General features: G+C 37.9%; 1 protein-coding gene across 2 annotated transcripts in view; it reads right to left on the reverse strand.

The window, feature by feature from the left end:
• The window catches only part of Sptz (zinc finger FYVE-type containing 26 spastizin), a 273,621-nt gene extending 269,735 nt beyond the window's left edge, over nucleotides 1-3,886 (reverse strand). Inside the window, exon 1 of one of the 2 annotated variants that reach the window (XM_089246450.1) lies at nucleotides 3,850-3,886. The gene's annotated coding sequence lies outside the window, so the exon portion shown is untranslated. Of the gene's footprint in view, nucleotides 1-3,814 lie in introns of both variants that reach the window. The other variant, XM_089246451.1, reaches the window with a different exon arrangement.
• Nucleotides 3,887-19,026: the final 15,140 nt, after the last annotated feature.

A 19,026-nucleotide genomic window follows, 5' to 3' on the forward strand; every position in this document is an offset into this window, starting at 1 on the left:
AGCCGGAATAAATATATTAACGATCAAAAAAACAATTATTTTTTTTCTCCAGTCTTTTAATTTTTCTAAAGAAAAATTCCACAAAAACAAAGTTAACATAATTTTTTGCACTTAAATTTCAAATGTAAGAGTATGAATTATTTTTATTCATATTCTGTATGTTTTTGTGAACATGTTAGTGAAAATTTCACTTGAATATACAGTCAGCCCCCCCCCCCCCCGTATTCATGGGGGTTACATTCCGGGAGTGACCGCGAATAACAGAAACCATAGGTTTTTTTATTGTATATCTCGTTTATTGAACATCATGAGAAAGAGCAGGGTGACGCAAAGGTAGAAGGGAAAGTAAAAGAGGGTGCAGCGATTGTTGGCGATGTTTTCTGAAAGAATATTGTGATTCTTCTGTTTGCCATGTCGTCGTCTTCATATCATCAAGTATGTTGACAAGGCTTCCTCTACTAATTTTTCTACATGTGAAAAACGTAAAAAAGAGGGATCTATGTCATGAAAATAGTCTATTGCTGATTTGAGCTTGCGATTCCCTTCCTCTATGTTACTTGTGATGAACTTCTACTTCTTTATCTCGATCTTCTTCATCTAGTGCTGCTTCAGTTTCAGGACCAGTCAACTGCATTAACTCCTCCTCTGTCAATCCAATATCAAAAGAACTTTGAGAATAGCATGTATTCACTATCAAGGTACTGTACCTCCTGACTTCCGGAACGAAAAACCGTTTAAACCAATCCAGGAAAAGTGTTTTCATGGTCCATTGTTTGTCCAAAATACTGGTAGCTTTGGTTTATCCTTCCCTTTAGTGCTCACGGATTCAAAGATTTGAAAATGATGGTGGGCTTTATCATGTACCCATTCGCATTTGCGCAAAACAACATAGTAAGTCTACTTCTACTGGCCTTAAAACCAGAAGCTCCCTTTTTTTCTCTTGCTAAACTTCTTTGCGACATTTGCTTCAAAATAGTATAGTTTCGTCAGCGTTAAACACCTGCTGAGGTGCATAATCCTTCTCTTCAATAATTTTCTATAAAGTCTTTGGAAATTTTCTAGTTGCCTCCTGATCGGCAGAGTCTTGATCACCAGTGCTTTTTACATTGTGCAATCCAAATCGTTTCTTAAACCTATGAAACAACCTTTACTTGCATAAAATTCTGATGAAATAGACGTTTCACCAGCCCTTTCCTTATGGAAGAACAAAAATTTTCCCCTTTTCTGTTATAATATTACAATCATTTGTATGTCAGCCTCGTACCCAAAAAAAAAACATTTTCTGTACGTGAAACACTTGGATCCCATAGGTGCTGCAAAGTTTTGACTGCCACGAGTGCCGCTACGGCTACGGCTGAACAAATTTCAGATTCATTTTTCCTGATATATCTCACCGTAAATTCGTTTATTTTGTAATGACGGACCACAGCAGGTATTGACTTCGCCAAGCATAGTAAATATATCCAATTTTTCTTGTCAAGTTTTCATTTACCTTTTCAAAGCATTATCAGTATAATTTAGGAGAATGAGCCATCCTAAACAAGCACAACTCAAATTTTATAAACAAAACACTTGAACAACGATTGCTGAGTGTTGTAAAAAAAAATTTCCAATAAAGAAAAAAAAACCGTGACTACGGAAACCGCGAATACGGGGGCCGACAGACCAGTCACAACCCAGGCTCTGTCCCTCCAGGGATATAAGCCCTTTACCCTTGCGGGTTGGGTAAAATACCCAATGGGGTACCCTTGCGGGGGGCCGACTGTATTGAAAAAGTTATGATTTATTTTCTCAAACAAGGCCACTTAAAAATTGAGCCTCGGAAAAGTCAACTGAATAATTTTTTGATAAATTTCGACATTTGTTTCTCAAAAAGTTTTAGAGATATGCAAATAATATTTCACATGGTTAATAAGGATGGTAAAAGCCAAATAAAAAAAAATCATTGAATTCTGAGACTGTGTCATGATATGTCTGGGTGATTTGACATGGAATCACCATGGTAACTAAAAAGTTTATATTGTTGCCTTTTTTTTTCTTTGTGCAGTTACTAAATTGCAGGATGAGAGCAGCACAAAATGTTTGGAATTTATAGTAGTATATCTACCAACGTATGAAAGAGGGTATTACGTCCTGAAAAAAGTCAAAAGCAGCATTGTTTTGGACTTTTCCCCCAGAAAAGAAATTTTTGGAGCCTAAAACTTTTTTTTGGTGAATAGGTTTTTTTTCCTAATGATTTTTCTAGCCCTGATATAGGCGTAATCAGTAGGCTAATTATGAAACTATGTTCTGCCATACGTAGGTGCTACATAGTGACCTCATTTTGTTCAGATATTTTCCTTCATTTAAAATTAGTTTTTTTTAATTCAAAATTTGAGAATGTAGAATAGAAAGTTCACTTGGAAAAAAGTTTGAAAACTGAAAATAGAACAATTTGCAGTAAATAAACATTATAATCATGTAAATAAATGCTAATGATGTAATATTATCTAATGAAAAATAATATTTATACCGAGCTTTCACACAATTATGCAATGAGTGTAACTGTGACTGCATATTCAGTATCTTCAGTATAATGTCTTTTTTAAAAAAAAGTGTTCTGACAGTCTGACAGATTTCAGCAGAGTTTTCAACAAGCACCAGCGATTGTTGAAAACTCTGTTAGCTAGGCCTACAACATAATCATATATGAAAAATATGATGCAAAGTAAAAATAACATTTATAACAAAATAAAAAATTAAAAAAATGTTTATTTAAATCAATCAATATCAATTTACTATCAGATTTCCAGCTTAAAATACTCAATTTGATGAAACATTTAACTTATAAAAACAAAAAATCAAATGACACCTTTAGAAAAATGTATGATTCAGTAGTTAACTAAATTTCAAGTTGTCAAGTGCTCTAAAATCTGTTCCAATGTGAGTAGTGAAATCATGAATACTCATTGTATAATATGAGACCACACCTACTGGAGCATGAACATCATGCCTGCTTAATCAAAAAAAAAAAAAATAGATCAGACTCTATTCTACTTAACCACTAAATGACTTACCAACTAAAGCTGTGTAAATGGGCCTTAACGTTGGCATACATTCTAAAGTGCACTCAACGACTTAAAATTTAGTTGACGTCTCAATCACTCAATGCATGTAAATGGGTCTGCAGTTGCAAAAAGTCTGATTAAATAATTTAAACTTTTGTGCACAGATGTGTAGGAACGTTTTCCTAAGCCTGCCTAAAAACACTGAATTACTGAGAGTCTACCGCATTAAAAATTTTGCTTTATTATTGGTTTCTTCTTTTGTGTTTTCACCAAGCAAAAGATTTTTCTACTCCACATCCAATAACGTTTTTGTTGTTTTGGGTGTGTACACTAGACTTTGTCGATTATCCGTCAATTTCACACACCAATGTAATAGAGGGTGTGTCGGATAATCGAGAGTCTACTGTACAGTCTATAAAACCTTGCTTTTTCAAATTAATTTCATAAGAATCAAGAAATATGCACAATTGTTCAAGATTTAATTTTACTGAAAATTATTAATTTGATTCCACCTTATTTCATTGGATTATTTAGAGAAAAATTGTGAACGAACGACTTAATTAGCTCGAAAAAAATTATTAAGTAACTGAATAACATCCCAGTTGCTGAATGAGATCAATAGGAACACATCCCACCCAATATACGTAATTTGATAGTACTTACGTAAAGTTATTGTAGAAATTTATAGCACATTAAATTTAAAAAAATGATATTTAAATTATAATTTAAAACCATTAGCATATAAAATTTTTATACAAACTTCATACAAGAGACAATTAACACGCATAACAGAAAATCACACCTGTTAGCCTTCAGTGGATCCCGTGACTGTTGACAAAATTATGTAAATAAACAAACAGCACGTGGCATGGTTGCCAGATTTTCTATATATGAGGCTGACGTCATTTCACATTACCATTATAATTAATAAACGTTGAACGAGAGACACAACTTTTTGTTAAAAATTCCTGAACTCTAAAACGTTTTCGGACGAGTGTTAATGATTTAAAAAAATAAAATTTAATTCTAACTTTTTGAAATATCGAACGAGGCCTTTAATATCTAGGGCTCGGATTTTTATGGCATAAAGATGAAACGTCTTTACTAATAGGTTAAAACACCTGAATTAACCCAGAACTCCTTAATACACGTATATATAGGCTGACCATATTTCCTCTACAGAAATACGGGACATTGGGATTCCAAATACGGGAAAATACGGGCCATCGCCAAAAATGACGCCAAAACCGCACAAAGTCGCCAAATATTGTTAAAATAACGGAGAAATCACAATGGCGGGAAATGCAGCATTACTGCTAATTGCAGTGGATGAATTCCCCAAAAAAAAAAATTTCACTAAGACAAATATGGGAGATTCACATACTCATTTATAGTTGTAGTTATCATAATATAATTTATAAGTTGAAAATAATTTCAATCTTTGACTTCAATAAAGAATAAAAATTCAAGTAGGCTTCATGCAAAATATGGGAAAAACCGGGACAGTTTTGCTAAAAAGTCAGGACAGCCAAAAAAACAGAAAATACCGGGACTGTCCCGGGAAATACGGGACGTATGGTCACCCTACGTATATATGAAGTCTTCTTAAATTTACCGATCAGCAACGACGTTTCATCTTAGGGGAATTAAAATCAGAGCCCTTCATAACCATCATCAACATCACTTACATACGGCCATTAAAGGGAAAAGGATGACCACCATTAAAAATGTGCCGATTTATTTGTGGAAATGAGGAAATTTAGTGGGGTTTTTCCCGCCACGTGAATAATTTGAAAAAATTATATATAATTGAAATCTCCGTTTTCGAAATCTTGAATTCTTTCATGGCTAAAGAGTCTTATTAAATTAAATATAAAACGATAAACTGGACCTACTTTTGAGAGTTGGACACACTGCGGGCGAGGGCCGGAGAACTCAAGTGCAGAAGGGGGCTCGTGAAAATGAGATTTGGTAAAATTTTTCCAGAGAATGCATGTAAATTGGTAGACACGCATTTCTAGCCAGGTGAAGAGCCTAAAAAAAAATCACTTTGATGCTCTTGAGACGGCACTGACGTTAAGGGGAACCCTTTAAGTTTTTCTAATTTTCCTGGTCCACGTTATAACTGCCACAATAGAAATCACTAATATAAAAATTGCCACCTATTTTTCAAGAAGAATTTTTTTTCGATTGCGAGCTATAAATACTTTTCCCCCAGCACAAAATAATAATAACAAAAAAATAAGAAAGAAAAAAATATATAGTTTTCTCTGTTATTCATACTTTTTTTTTTTCAAACCGAGCACAACTGAGGTCTATCGCCATAGGCAATTTACTACCTAGTGAGTTGTGCTGGAAGTGTAACTGTGTGTACCTAACAGTCTGAGTGCGTATCTAGTGTTGTGTATGATTTTTCAGTGCTGCCATCTATATCTCAGAAGTGAAGTGAGTGATGTGTAGTGACTGAACATTTTACTGTTTGTAGGACTGTTGCTCTCTGTGGCGAGACTTTTTAACGGGGAGATCAACTCGCATTTGCGCCTTGAAGTTGGGAACCACAGAAAACCAACTTCAGCCGACCACCACTGTGGCGACGGTGGGGCTCGAAGTCGGATCCCCGCGGCTGTTATTCATACTGTAAGCATAATCGTATACAACCTCGAAGGAAAAGGAGAAGAACATTCTTTCTCTCCCCATATCAGGGCCGTCGTTTGGGGGGAGGGGCCCTGGCTTTTGAAAATACACTAAAAACGGCATTTATATACACATACATTGAGTACATGTTCTTTGCCCCCCCCCCTGAAAAAAGTTGAAATGACGTTCCTGCCCCCTATGTTATCAGACTTTGAATAGAAGCGTATTCCGTCCACATGGCAGTTGATTGACAGGACAGAGGGGGGGGGGGAAGAGAAAACATGTTATTAGGAGAAGTCGACTCACATCGGTATGAGGGCTCGGGGTTGCCGTTTTAAAGGAGTTTTGAGAACCCGATATTTTGGGATCTCGAAATATCTTAAACCTAGGTTTAAGTCCAGCGGTGTCGGAAGTGCTTCGAACCTGTGGGCATGGCCCCCACATGCTGGTGCCGGCCCCCAGGTCAGGATTTTTCGCGGCCCCCTCCTTGAAAAATTTTGTGCACCTTTCTTGAGAAAAGATTACGGTGTATTTTTTCAGTAAAAAAAAAAGATACCACTTTCGGGAAGAAAAAATGTTGAATGCGGCCCCCCCCCCCGGTTAGAAAATCCTTCATACGCTAGGGCATTTGTATATGCAGCAAAACACCGCTACAACGATAATCAATAATAAATACTTCTACAATGGTATTTTTTTCAAATCTTGTTTGGAATTGCCTGGTTTAATGTTTAACTCTCGGTACAACGACATCCTCTGCTATGATAGACACCTCTATAACGATATTTTTAGGAGATTTTTGAAATCGCTACAACAATATTTTTTATATTTTGTTCAAAATCATCTTGAATTTAATTTCAATTTCGTCACTTGTTCTCGTTCTTCTCAAGGCATCTAATAACATAAATATTATATCACCGAAAGCTAAAGTTATTTGTATTGCTACACTCTGTGTACGACACAAAAGCGCTATGCGGTAAACTTCTTTACAGGGACAATACACGTCTAACTGAATTTTATAAATAAACTAATCAATTATAATTTTTTTAACGAATAAATACATAAAAGCGCATTTTCCGTGATGTTGACAATGCCGATACAGAAAAAATGACAACAATAGCATAAATTTGATCACACGTAAAGACAATGTTGCCTCTTTAATCCCTCTACCAGAATAACTTTTCTTCGTCCGCAGAATATCGTTATATCGAGATTTCACTGCAGTTTTATTATGCATAATATTATAGCTATAATACCCGGAGGTGCCCGTGTTTTCTTAATTTATTGGGAGTTTATAGTTGACAGGTTGCGTGATTTTGTATAAAATGAAAGATTCAGGATGATTAATTAATTTCTTGAAATAATAATTTATTTACTACACGAAACATGACATGCCGAAACAAAAGTCTACGGGAGCGACGCGTTGCTGGCTTGATGGTCCGGTCCATCTTGTTGCTCGATGTTTTTTACCCGTTTGGGGCATTTGCCCAACGAAATTTTAAAGTAGCCTATCGTTCAAGTCGGGTCCCATTTGGTATATATGCAAAATTTGGCGACGATTGATCAAAAATTGTAGATTTGTATAGAGAACATACATACACACACACAGACAGAAAATCAATTTTATATATATACTAGCTATAATACCCGGCGTTGCCCGGGTTTTCTTCAATGAGGCTTTTTTGGATCACGTGATATCTCCCTCTCTTTTTCTTGAGGGACATACAAACCGTGTTCAAGTTAACCAATATGGCGACCTGCGCGAAATAAACAAATATAGATTTACACAGAAACGTAGAAATGAATATATATTTTTCTTTTTTTAAGGGGCGCTAGGTATTTCGACCCCCCCCCCCTGAACTTCAAGTTATCCATCTGTCTGTTCCAGCTTCCAAAAATCCTTAGTTAAAGCTGTGGAATTTTTTCGATGCACTTTTCACGGGCTCATAACTAATTTTAAAATATCCTAACCCACATGAATTTATGCAAATAAATATCAAAAGGGACAATATGGAGACATTAATTTTCATACTTGAGAAGATATAAATGAAATCAATGATATTGCTCGAATATCCAACTCAAAAGTATAGGTTTGGCTAATTACTTCATATTTAATCTCCTGGGCTAAGCGAACTGAATATTTCAAAAATCAAGAATTCAATACAATTTTTAAAATTATTGATGGGGCGGAAAATCCCACTAATTTCCGCATTTCTACAGTAAAATCGACAATTTTAGCACTGATTTCTATGAGGATCACCCTTTTCCTGACTCTCAAAGCGATGCTGATGATGATTATGACGTCTATGCAAAAAGCCTCATTACTGAGAGTATATTGAAAATGTGGCAAACCATTATAAAGGCATAAACTATTATACATATACTAACAGGATTAAAGAAGTGACAAACCGTTGTAAAGGCATATACACGTCTGAAACGCATTGCTAGGGAACCACGGTAACCAAAGTAAACGTTCGGAAAGTGATTGTTGAGGCCCAAAAACCATTGTTGTCGGACAGTTTTTTGCCCATTTGGGGCATTTGCCCTGGGCTGACGAAATTTTAAAGTAGCCTATCGTTCAAGTCGAGTCCCATTTGGTATATATGCAAAATTTGGCGACGATCGATCTAAAATTGTAGATTTGTGTAGAGAACATACACACACACACAGAAAATCAATTTTATATATATATATAGATATATGCACAGTATCAAATTTCTCCTTAGTTTCTCTCAGATAAGATATCCACCACATCTCTATAGTTTCGTTGTTCACCAAGCAAGCAAGTATACTCATACTACACCAAATGAAACTACTGTAGAATCTTTACACATGACGAACCAGTTTGAAACGTGTTTTACACAAAACAAAATTTCTATCCAAACGTTTAACTTCAATTTTGAACATCAAAGATTATTCCTATAACGCACGGGTTCCCAAACTGTGAGCCTCCAACCTTTGTCATGGTGTGAGGTTTTCGAAAATATTCTTTGTTAAACAGCTCTGGAGAGCCGGTGGAGCTCGCGGATAAGCATTGAATAGGGTGAAAGGGCGCCTCAGGTGGAAAAAGTTTGAGACGCCCTGCTCTAACGTGAAGTTATTTCATGCAATGATTTTTTTGATAAAACGAAGGGATTCCGTTATTCCAGGCGATTCACTACAGGCGTCCAAAAGAATAAATGAATTTAGTGAATTAAAGAGTTAATAAAAGTAATAATACTGAAAACTATTTTCATTGGCCTTGGTTGAAGCACCGGCCTGAAAAATTGTGTGTGAGAACTGAAATAATCCAAATATTTATGTTCACTTCATCTATTCAACTGAGCAACTTTACAATTCTGTTACAGTCGTTTATACGACGTTCAAGAGGCCGAGTCAAAACGTTTTATAAAACGTTTTATGTATAAGTCGAAGTGAATATAACAGCCTTTTTAAAAAATTATCCCCCCCCTCATACATATAAAATGTTATAAAATTTTATGTGTTTAATTGCATTCCAATTCTGTTCTAAAAAAATATTTCATACTTGAGAGGAAATTAAATCACATTTCAAATCATTTAAAGAAATAAAATTTGGCACAACATTACCTTTGAGACACGACATTGAGTACAAAATTGCAACAAAATCTTCTCGACTTGCAAAAATTTCCCCATTTTGGACTTTTTTTTTTGGCAGTAGATGATTTTCAATCCGGAGCTTGCTCTTTGGTTGTTTCTCTACTTTATAATCGTTTCAAAAAATTGAAACGAACATATTCAACTGGTTTGCAAGCAGGGCCGTTATTTAAACTTTCTCCAGGGGGGGGGGGGGGGGGTCAAAACACATGTACTCAATGTATGTATATATATATTTGTATATATATACCATTTTTAGTGTATTTTCAAAAGCCAGGGGGGCCCCTTAATAAACACCCCCCCCCCCGGCAATAAACAAATCACCTAAGTGTCCACTCTAAATGGTCATCAGCCATCTCACTGGCAATTTTCGTATACGTCAGCAATCACCCTAAAATTTATGTCTTTTGCGGTGACAATATGCTAGAACTGTTGCAGCAACGCTTTTTCACTGCATACAAAAACTTTGTGCCCATTTGATGGATCTAAATTACGTTTTTCTTTTTTCAAAAGTTTCCGAGTTTTAGTCGAAGTGAAAACGTCGAATAATTGAGGTTTTACGTTAAATAAATGAATGAAATATTTTAAAATTGAAATGCATTTGTTGTATTGTTGTTTAAAATGTATTGTTACCAATTGCTACCCAAGTTAAACGTCGTATAAACATGAAAGTTGTATAACTGAGTGACGTATGAACGAGGTTACTCTGTAATTTGTAGATATACCCTATTAAAAATAATCGTTTTCAAACTTTATGAAACACAATTCAACAAACATCGCAACTGGCCTCGATGCAGGGCTAAACTCTGCTGACATAGATTCATTACAGTTAACTCTTAATGCTCAAAATAAAAATTTAACAAAAATTCAAATTTTTAGTTTTGCTTACCGTTCTTTTGGGCTAGAACCGTAGGATTCATCCACGTGGGAAAAAAATTAATCCTTTATGTACGCAAACTCGTTCAACTATTTTACTAAAAGATTTCGAACAACTATTTTTGCAGACGCGAACCGTAAATATTTTTCTGTTCAACAATATCGTCTGTGAATAGAAGTTTTGAGGGGAGATGTGTCCTCAAGACAGTACAGTGAATAAAAAAGGCCGATGCGGAATGTAGCCTTTTTTTCAGAAGCAAGGAAAAAATCCCTTGATTTGTTCGGACTGGCAGAGTGAGGGGGTTACTAGAGGTGAAGTGAGCGAAATCACGTGATTCAGTACACACGTCATTACAACCATTTCGTACAATACTTTTTGCGGGAAAACGCTTTAAACGAGAAATCTCGATGAGTATCAGTAATAAGAGTTGGCACCAGAGAGTCGCAGGACCCAAGGAGGAAAAAGTAATGCGGGATCCACTGTATACAAAAGCTTGCAGCAAAGCTGTCTCAGTATCGTAACCCGCCCACGAGAGTAGGGCTGGCGGAGCTTCAGGCCTGGGGCCTGGACCATTCTTGTCATTTTTTGTCTTTTTTCCACACTATTAGTTCACTATAGAGGGGGTCCGCTGAAGAGCGCAGCCTACGGGCCCCTGTTCCAGGATGTTGGGGGGGGGGAGTTCATGTGCTTTATCGGCACCCAGAGGCAATTTCACTATGTGGAATACGACGTCTGTTTACTCCAATTTTCATTCTATCGAGACATTATGGCCTTCTATGAACTGAAACAGCAGGGGTCGTGCGGTAGCCCTGTAGGTCCCTACACACGCTCGACGACTAGATAAGGATTATTCTAGTGGCCTCCCTTATTCTAGTGGCTATAGCCCTGAGGACACACAAAATGCTGGTGTCCTTGACGTCTCAGTATCCATGACCATCACAATGTCATTTCTTCCTTCCTAGGAGAACGACTGCCATGAGAGCCGGGAGGGGGGGGGGGGCTTTTACAATGTTCTTCTCTTCGTTTCCGGGGTTTTTTTTCGTTTACTTGTACATGTGTATAGTTAAAAAGAATTTCAATGAGAATAGAAGGTACGCAGTTCAAGATATCCGTCCATTCGAGTACAAATTGATATAATTGATATTAAAGAGTCCTGTCTATTTTCGTATGGGACATATCGGAAAGAAAAAAAATCAAAAAGATCTTTCCACGGGCTCCCCTGACTCCCGGGCCCCAGGGCTGGAGCCCTGTCAACCCCCCCCCCATGTGGGGGCCATGAGCCTATCGTTCAAACTGGGCCCTGTTAGGTATATATTCAAAATTTGGCGACGATCGATCTAAAATTGTGGATTTGTATAGAGAACATACACACAGACAGAAAATCAATTACACCCATGTCCATAAATTAAGGATAATGCCAGCTCCGGCAAATAAAGGTTCAGAAACAAAACAAACGTTACTTATTCATAAAGCCCATTTATTAAACAAAAGATAAAGAACAAAAACGATGGTGTATGTATGATATTACTCATAAAAACTATGATTTTTGCTCCCTGGAGCAATTGTAAAAAATATCTCCTTTACAAAAACTTACTATTACATGGTTGGTATGATGGTTAATACATTGTATGTCTCCCATGCGATGAAATACAGTCCGTACAACGCCTAGGCATGCTGAGTATCAAATTATCGATCTGATCTTGGGGAAGATCACTCCACTCAGCAAGCAATGCTCTCCGAAGTTCCGGTACACATGTAGGAGGTGGTTGACGGGCTGCAACTCGTCGGCCAAGCATGTCCCACACATGCTCTATCGGATTCAAGTCAGGTGAGAATGCTGGCCATTCCATACGGGTTATATCCTCAGATTCAAGGCATTCGTTTACGATGTTTGCTCGGTGAAAACGGGCGTTGTCATCCATAAACACAAATTCTGTGCCCATGGCACCCCTAAACAAACGTACATATTGTTCCAGAATGATGTCCCGATAAATTTGGGCTTTCATGGTTCCGGTTTGAACATGCAGATCTGTTCTGGAACCCAGTATAATTCCACCCCAAACGAGCAATGCTGCACCATCGTAACGGTGTCGTTCAATGATGTTGTCTTGGTGGTAACGGGTACCTGGCGTTCTCCATATGAAAGTCCGACGTGAATCAGACTTCAAGCTAAACCTGGACTCGTCGGGAAACATCACACAAGCCCACTGTGACGATGTCCACATTGCATGTTCTCTACTCCAGTCTAATCGCTGCCGACAGTGAGTTGCCGTGAGCGGAACACATCTGACAGGCCTGCAAGCATATAGACCAATATCTCCCAAACGTCTGTACACGGTTTGCCTTGAAACTGTGGGACCCGTGGCTGCAGATAGCTGACGAGACAGGTCGGATGCTGTGCTCCGTCTGCTTCTTTTGGCAGTTACTGCCAAATACCGGTCTTCATTCGGCGTTGTAACTCGGGGGTGACCTGTACTGTACGTCTACTGACATTTCCGTTATCTTGGAATCGTTGCCAAAGCCTAGAGATGACACTTTGGGCAATTCCAAGTTCCTCGGATACTTCCATCTGAGTACGCCCACATTCCAGGCGGCCGATAATTCTACCAAATAAAAAATCATCCACATGCGTCCTCTTTGTCATAACTATTCGCTTATGGCACTGAGCGCCTTACAGAACTCTTGTGAACAATTTCACTTCTTTGCCACCATTCCTTATATACCCCCCTCTTACACTCTCGTCATTGTGACGTACTATCGGCATCATCTGGTGACTTCCTGAAATTTGCATATCATTCTTGCAGATGTGTGTGATAATTCTACAGGTGAAATTTTTACTTTAGATTTCGATTTCCGTGTGATTCTGAATTATCCTTAATTTATGGACATGAGTGTATATATATATATGTGTATATATATATATATATATATATATATATATATATACAAACAGTATCAAATTTATCCTTAGTTTCTCTCAGATAAGATATCCACCGCATTCTATAGTTTCGTTGTTCACCAAGCAAGCAAGTATACTCATACTACACCAAATGAAAAACTGCTGTGGAGTTTTTACATAACGAACCACTTTGAAACGTGTTTTACCCAAAACAAAATTTTTTTCCAAACGTTCAACTTACCTTTAATTTAGAGCATCAAAGATTATTCCTCTAACGCAGGGGTTCTCAAACTGTGCGCCTCTAACCTTTGTCAGGGTCACCGCGGAGCGGTGAAATATTACAAATGTTTTCGAAAATATTCTTTGTCAAACAACTCTGGGAACCGGCGCCGATAAACATTGAATAGGGGAAAGGGACACCTCGGGTGGTAAAAGTTTGAGACGCCCTGATCTAACGTGAGGGTATTCAACGCAATGCTTTTTTTGATAAAACGAAGCGATTCCGTTATGCCAGGACATTCATCACAGGCGTCCAAAAAGAATAAATGAATTTAGTGAATTAAAGAGTTAATGAGAAAGTAATAATACTGAAAACTATTTTCATTGGCCTTGGCCGAAGGCCTGCAAAATTGAACTGAAATAATTAAAATATTTATGTTCGCTCCATCTATTCAACTAAGCAACTTTGCAATTCTGTTACAGTCGTTTGTACGACGTTCAAGAGGCCGAGTCAAAACGTTTTATAAATGTGTAAGTCGAAGTCGAATAACTGAGAATTTTTAAAAAATTATTTCCCCCCATACATACAAAATGTCATAAAATTTAATGTGTGATTGTGTGTGTGTGTGTGTGTGTGTGCATTCCAATTCTGTTCTAAAAAATATCATTTCATACTTGAGAGGAAATTAAATCACATTTCAAATCATTTAAAGAAATAAAATTTAGCACAACATTACCTTTGGGGCCATCGGGTACAAAATTGCACCAAAATTTTCTCGACTTGCGAAAATTTCCTCATCTTGGACTCGCCAAGTGCAATTGCATCTGGCGCCAAATGAGAAGGGCCACCGAAACGCGTTAAATATACATTACTAGAAAAATATCTTTAAGATACGTATTTATAAAAAAATAACTAACTATACATGAAAAATGACCGAGATGAGAATTAAAAAAAAAAGTTTGAGTGTATATAATATTACGGTTATTTTTTTCGAAAAGAAAATAATCGATGGGCAGTGCACCTATATATACGTACAGTACATAGCGATTATTAGTTCAAACAGGGGCAGCTCAGTGGCACTGGATATGCTCTAAAAGGGCGTCAAATCTCTAGGACCACCTGGGGACCTACGACGCCTACTATAACATTGCTCGGGTAATAGTACACCTCACAATTCGCCTACGCCTGGAAATGGGCACACAAGCAGAGCGTTGGTGCTTCACTCTGAACAACCCCTACGCACAGGACCACCCGGGGGTTTGGCTTGACGATTGCTAGAGTTTCAAGTGCCAGGTAGAGCAAGATGAGTTCGGTACCTTTCATTATCAAGGATATGCTATCTTCAATAGAAAAAAAGACTAAGCCAGCTTAAGACTATGCATACCGGGGTCACTAGTAAGTGATGCGTGGAACATTGGAAGATAACGTTCCTTACTGCTCCAAGGAAGAAACTAACATATCACCTGTTTACACACTGGGTGTTCCTGAAAAGTATAACACTATGATCGAAATACAGCAACGTATGCACTCCAGGTACACTCTCAAAGATATATGCGATAAACTCTTTAGCGTAAGCGCTAGATTTCATACTTTCTTTCAAAGCTATCCTATGGTATATGAAACCCCCAGAGACTTCCAGACCACCTGTCTGGTATTCTGGGAACCCCCTAGTACCGGGAAATCAGCACAAGCAGCACTCAACTATCCTGACGCCCATCACTAGATGAAAGATTATTGGAAAAATCACTCAGAAAAACCACTTGGCCCGGGGGCCTACGGTGCTCTTAAGACGGCCCTGCCCCTTCCCCAGGGCCATAGCGTGCTTTCTCGGGGGCAGTCTTTTCTTGGTTTCTCCTTGAAATGATTATGCTCAGAAAAAGGAGGAGTTACAAGTCCCCCCCCCCCCATTCGGCTCGTTGCACCGCCCAAGTTGCCTCAGATTAGTTACGGGCCTGCCCAAGTTGCAGGGCCCGGTGCTTTAGCTGGTGTTTGCCTGCCTCTTCTGTTTCTTAGTACTGGGTCTGAAAGGGATAATTTCGAATGAAGTTCATGAGTTTTATAAATATGAAAGAAATCATGCAGAAATATCACTTTAATTTAACCACTTTTATTATCATTTTAGCCCGTGCGTGCACTACACGAATTTTACCATAAAACTCAATTATAAAATAAGCATGAAGAAGATAGATCCTTTGTTATGAGTACCCTGCATAAATGTGTGACGTTTTCCTTTTTTAATGTTTTTAAATCTCTTAATTAAATCAAACAAGTTGGGTTTTTATGCTTGTTTACAAATACAAATACAACGCCACAACAGGCAAATTGCCCAACGAGGTGGCTGACTTAAGAACACCATGGTTCCCCGAGCCATTTTTTTGGAGTCCCTACCTAGTACTGCTACACCACACATGCACCCCCCCCCCGCGCGGAACCCCCCAACGAATCGGTACATGCGGGAATGTGCGTGTACGTGTAGTGCAACCTGACGTAAAGTTTGTTTCGGTGTAATGCTTGTTATGTGTAGTGCTGTCATCTGCCCCCAGTTTTTCTAACTATGAGTGAAGTGTTATGGTTGAATGATTTATCGTTGTAGGACTGTTGCTCTCTGTGGCGAGACTTTTTAACGGGGAGATGGGCTCGCATTTGCGCCTTGAAGTTGGGAACCACAGAAAACCAACTTCAGCCGACCACCACTGTGGGGTTCGAACCCGGATCCTCGCATCACGAGTCCGGCACTATAACCACTCGACCACCACAGCGGCTACAAGTTAAATAGCAGTAATCCCATTCTAGGAAGAAAGCCTCTCTGACTTCTTTGCCACTTAATATCCAACCAATAGGTGTGGGGGGGGGGATGGGGACAATCACCACACCAAGAGTCTGATTATATGGTAGAATGAATCTGTCCCGTATTTTACGGGACAGTAATGACTAGCAAAAAATGCCTCCTCTGACACATCACTCTGGATTCACGCCTGGGGGGGGGGAGGCGCTGATTACTGTTTTTGCACCGGGCGCCACCAAGTCTAAGACCGGCCCTGTACACACATACATTTTTTCACATTTATATCGTTGTACAAGAGGATGAAAGATTTATTGATCAAAAGATCCATTATTCATAGATAAAAAGGATGAGATTAGATCGAATTTCCTCATGCAGCTCTTCCAGCCAGTTTCAGATCGTGCAAAACTTAGAATTGGGAAGATAAAAAAAATAAAAAATAAATAAATAATACATTATACGCACAGTATTTTAATTGTTATGTTATATTAATGACCTATTTAATGGAACGAGCATCACGTTTTCTACGTTTTGAAAAACGTGGTTTTAGAGACGTGCTGCTTACACTGAGAGAGATGCGACACGTATGTTTATTTTCGTTTCAAGAAACGCAATTTCCAAGAGATTGGCCTATTGAATCACATGATATTCAACTGTCAATTAACCGAGAAGCATTTTTAAAATTGGCAAGCATTTGATAGTCATTACTGAGCATTTAGCAAGTATTTCCGAAATTAAAAATAAGCATTTAATAAATTTTATATCAGAAATGTGTGCGGGGATGCGGGTCTTATGATAAGTTCATATACAAAATGTCATATATTGATGGTTCTCTTTTTTCCGATACAGCGACGCATACGTTCAGGTGGTGCTTATTTCAAGAAATACGGGGTACTGTGTAAAACTAAATATACCGCAATAAAAAAATATACGCAATGAAATATAGAAACAAAAGACCACAATAAAATATATATTAGTTATTGCTCATTTCGTATTTAATTCTAATAAAAAATTAATTACCACTCAGTAAATCCCACATTAATTCGTATTTAGAATCAATTTGATATAATAAAAATTAGATTATTCAGGCCGATAGAATTGAAATTTTGGAAAATTGTCGGGAAACTGATGAACACACCGAGTTCTGGATACCATGAAGTTCCGTGATGCATTTTTGCTCACTTATTTTAGACGTGGCTCATTTTTGAATATCATATAAAAATTCTTTCACAAAAATTAATCAGTAACTTTGATGAATAAATAAAAAATAGACCAATGGGGCTCCGCCATAGAAATTATATACCGGGAAGGGCTCCGTGGGCCAAGAAAAGTTGAGAGAACCGCTGATCTATACTATTATTATATTTTTTTATTATGTAGCTTTCAATATAAAAGTAGCATAGGGAAAAGAACAAAAATGGAAGGAGCAAAAGCAGTTTAATCAACAATAATTTCCCTGTTTCTAAGTATTTACATATTTGAATTTCGAAAATTGGAGGAAAGTTGGGGAAAAAAAGCCAGCAAAAACTAACGGAAAAAGCTTCTTTACCAACTTTTCTCCGATTTTTGAATTAAAATATCTGCGAATATTGCACTTAGAAACGTAAAAATTTCTTCGTTGGCATCAGAAGAGACAGGGCAACAACTTTTTTAATTCGGTTTTTAGGCGTAGGTTGTCCATAAAAAGTCGATATTTTATTTTAATAATTATACAATCCCTTGAAAGATGAATGGCGTAGCTGAAATTCCTGACTTCGCACATTTACATTTCACAAGAATGACTGTAATATCTGTCACCATTTTCATGCAATTTCCCATTTTGGAAACCGTCAGGTGATTGTGGGACACTCTGTACATTCAAGTAATGCAAGCATGTAAATCACGCGAGTGCACAAACCACTGGCGGGCCCCGTCTAGAATTTTAATCGGTCCACGAAATAATTTTGAAAAAGTATTTCATTATTCCAAAATATACTTTAGGACGTACGGTTAAAGAGAGAAAATATGTATAGAATATTATGTAATGTATTATATTGATTTTGTTGCTAGGACTATAATCAAGTACGCAGAAAGTATCTCTCATGGTGCATATATTCGAATTAAATTTATCAGTGCTTTTCATCCATGTGTAGACGTCTGCATGCCAGAGGTTGAGCCCCCCCCCCCCACGTTACATGGCAATTGTTATGGATCGGAATAGGATACGAATACAGGACAGAAAAGTAAAATTTAGGCGCAACTAATAATGCAATTTATTAATAACTATAATACAACAAAAAAAAGTGGTACTGTATATTATACAGTAAAACCTTTTGTTTTTGTTTGTTTATGATTTATTAGTAATGGCATGGGAGGGGGGGGGGGAAGTTAGACTGAAATGGGAGGGGGCAGCAAAATTTGTATAGCCCACAGGCGGCAGAAACATAAATACGGCCCTGACTAGTTCGGATCGGCTTTACAAGTTTCCGTGGGTACCAAGCATGTCCTCCCCACAGCCTTGAGCAGGGCCTCTAGGCTGGGATCTTTGGCATGGGCGGAGATACGGGGGGGGGGGCCCGGATCTTCATCGTGCCCCCCAGCAATAATGACCATGCCCCCAGACTTCCAAGTCTATCTCCATCTATGATCTTTGGGGAGGGGCTCAACAAATTTTTTCATCGGCCCTTCCAAAGTGAATTTGTAGCATGAAAAAACAAAAAAAATTATAGTAATTGTTCCGTACGTCAAGGTTGGGACCCTGTCAGCCTCACACTGGTGGGACCCATGGTGCCAAGCACCCACTTACCCTTGGCTCTAGTGCCACTGATTAAGCCGGTTAACTATAGTTAGCGGCGCCAATTAGCTTCTTGTGGCGAATAGGTTGCATATCCTATTATGGCAACCATGACATTTCCTTTTTTTTGCTTTTCTGGAGTATGGCCAACGTGATCACAATATTGTTTTTTGTGTTTGAAA

This window comes from Pholcus phalangioides, unplaced genomic scaffold (assembly GCF_987345545.1).
Source record: "Pholcus phalangioides strain wild (caught in Gottingen) unplaced genomic scaffold, Ppha-v1.0 ptg000017l_1, whole genome shotgun sequence".
In the NCBI taxonomy this organism is placed as follows: Eukaryota; Metazoa; Arthropoda; class Arachnida; order Araneae; family Pholcidae; genus Pholcus; species Pholcus phalangioides.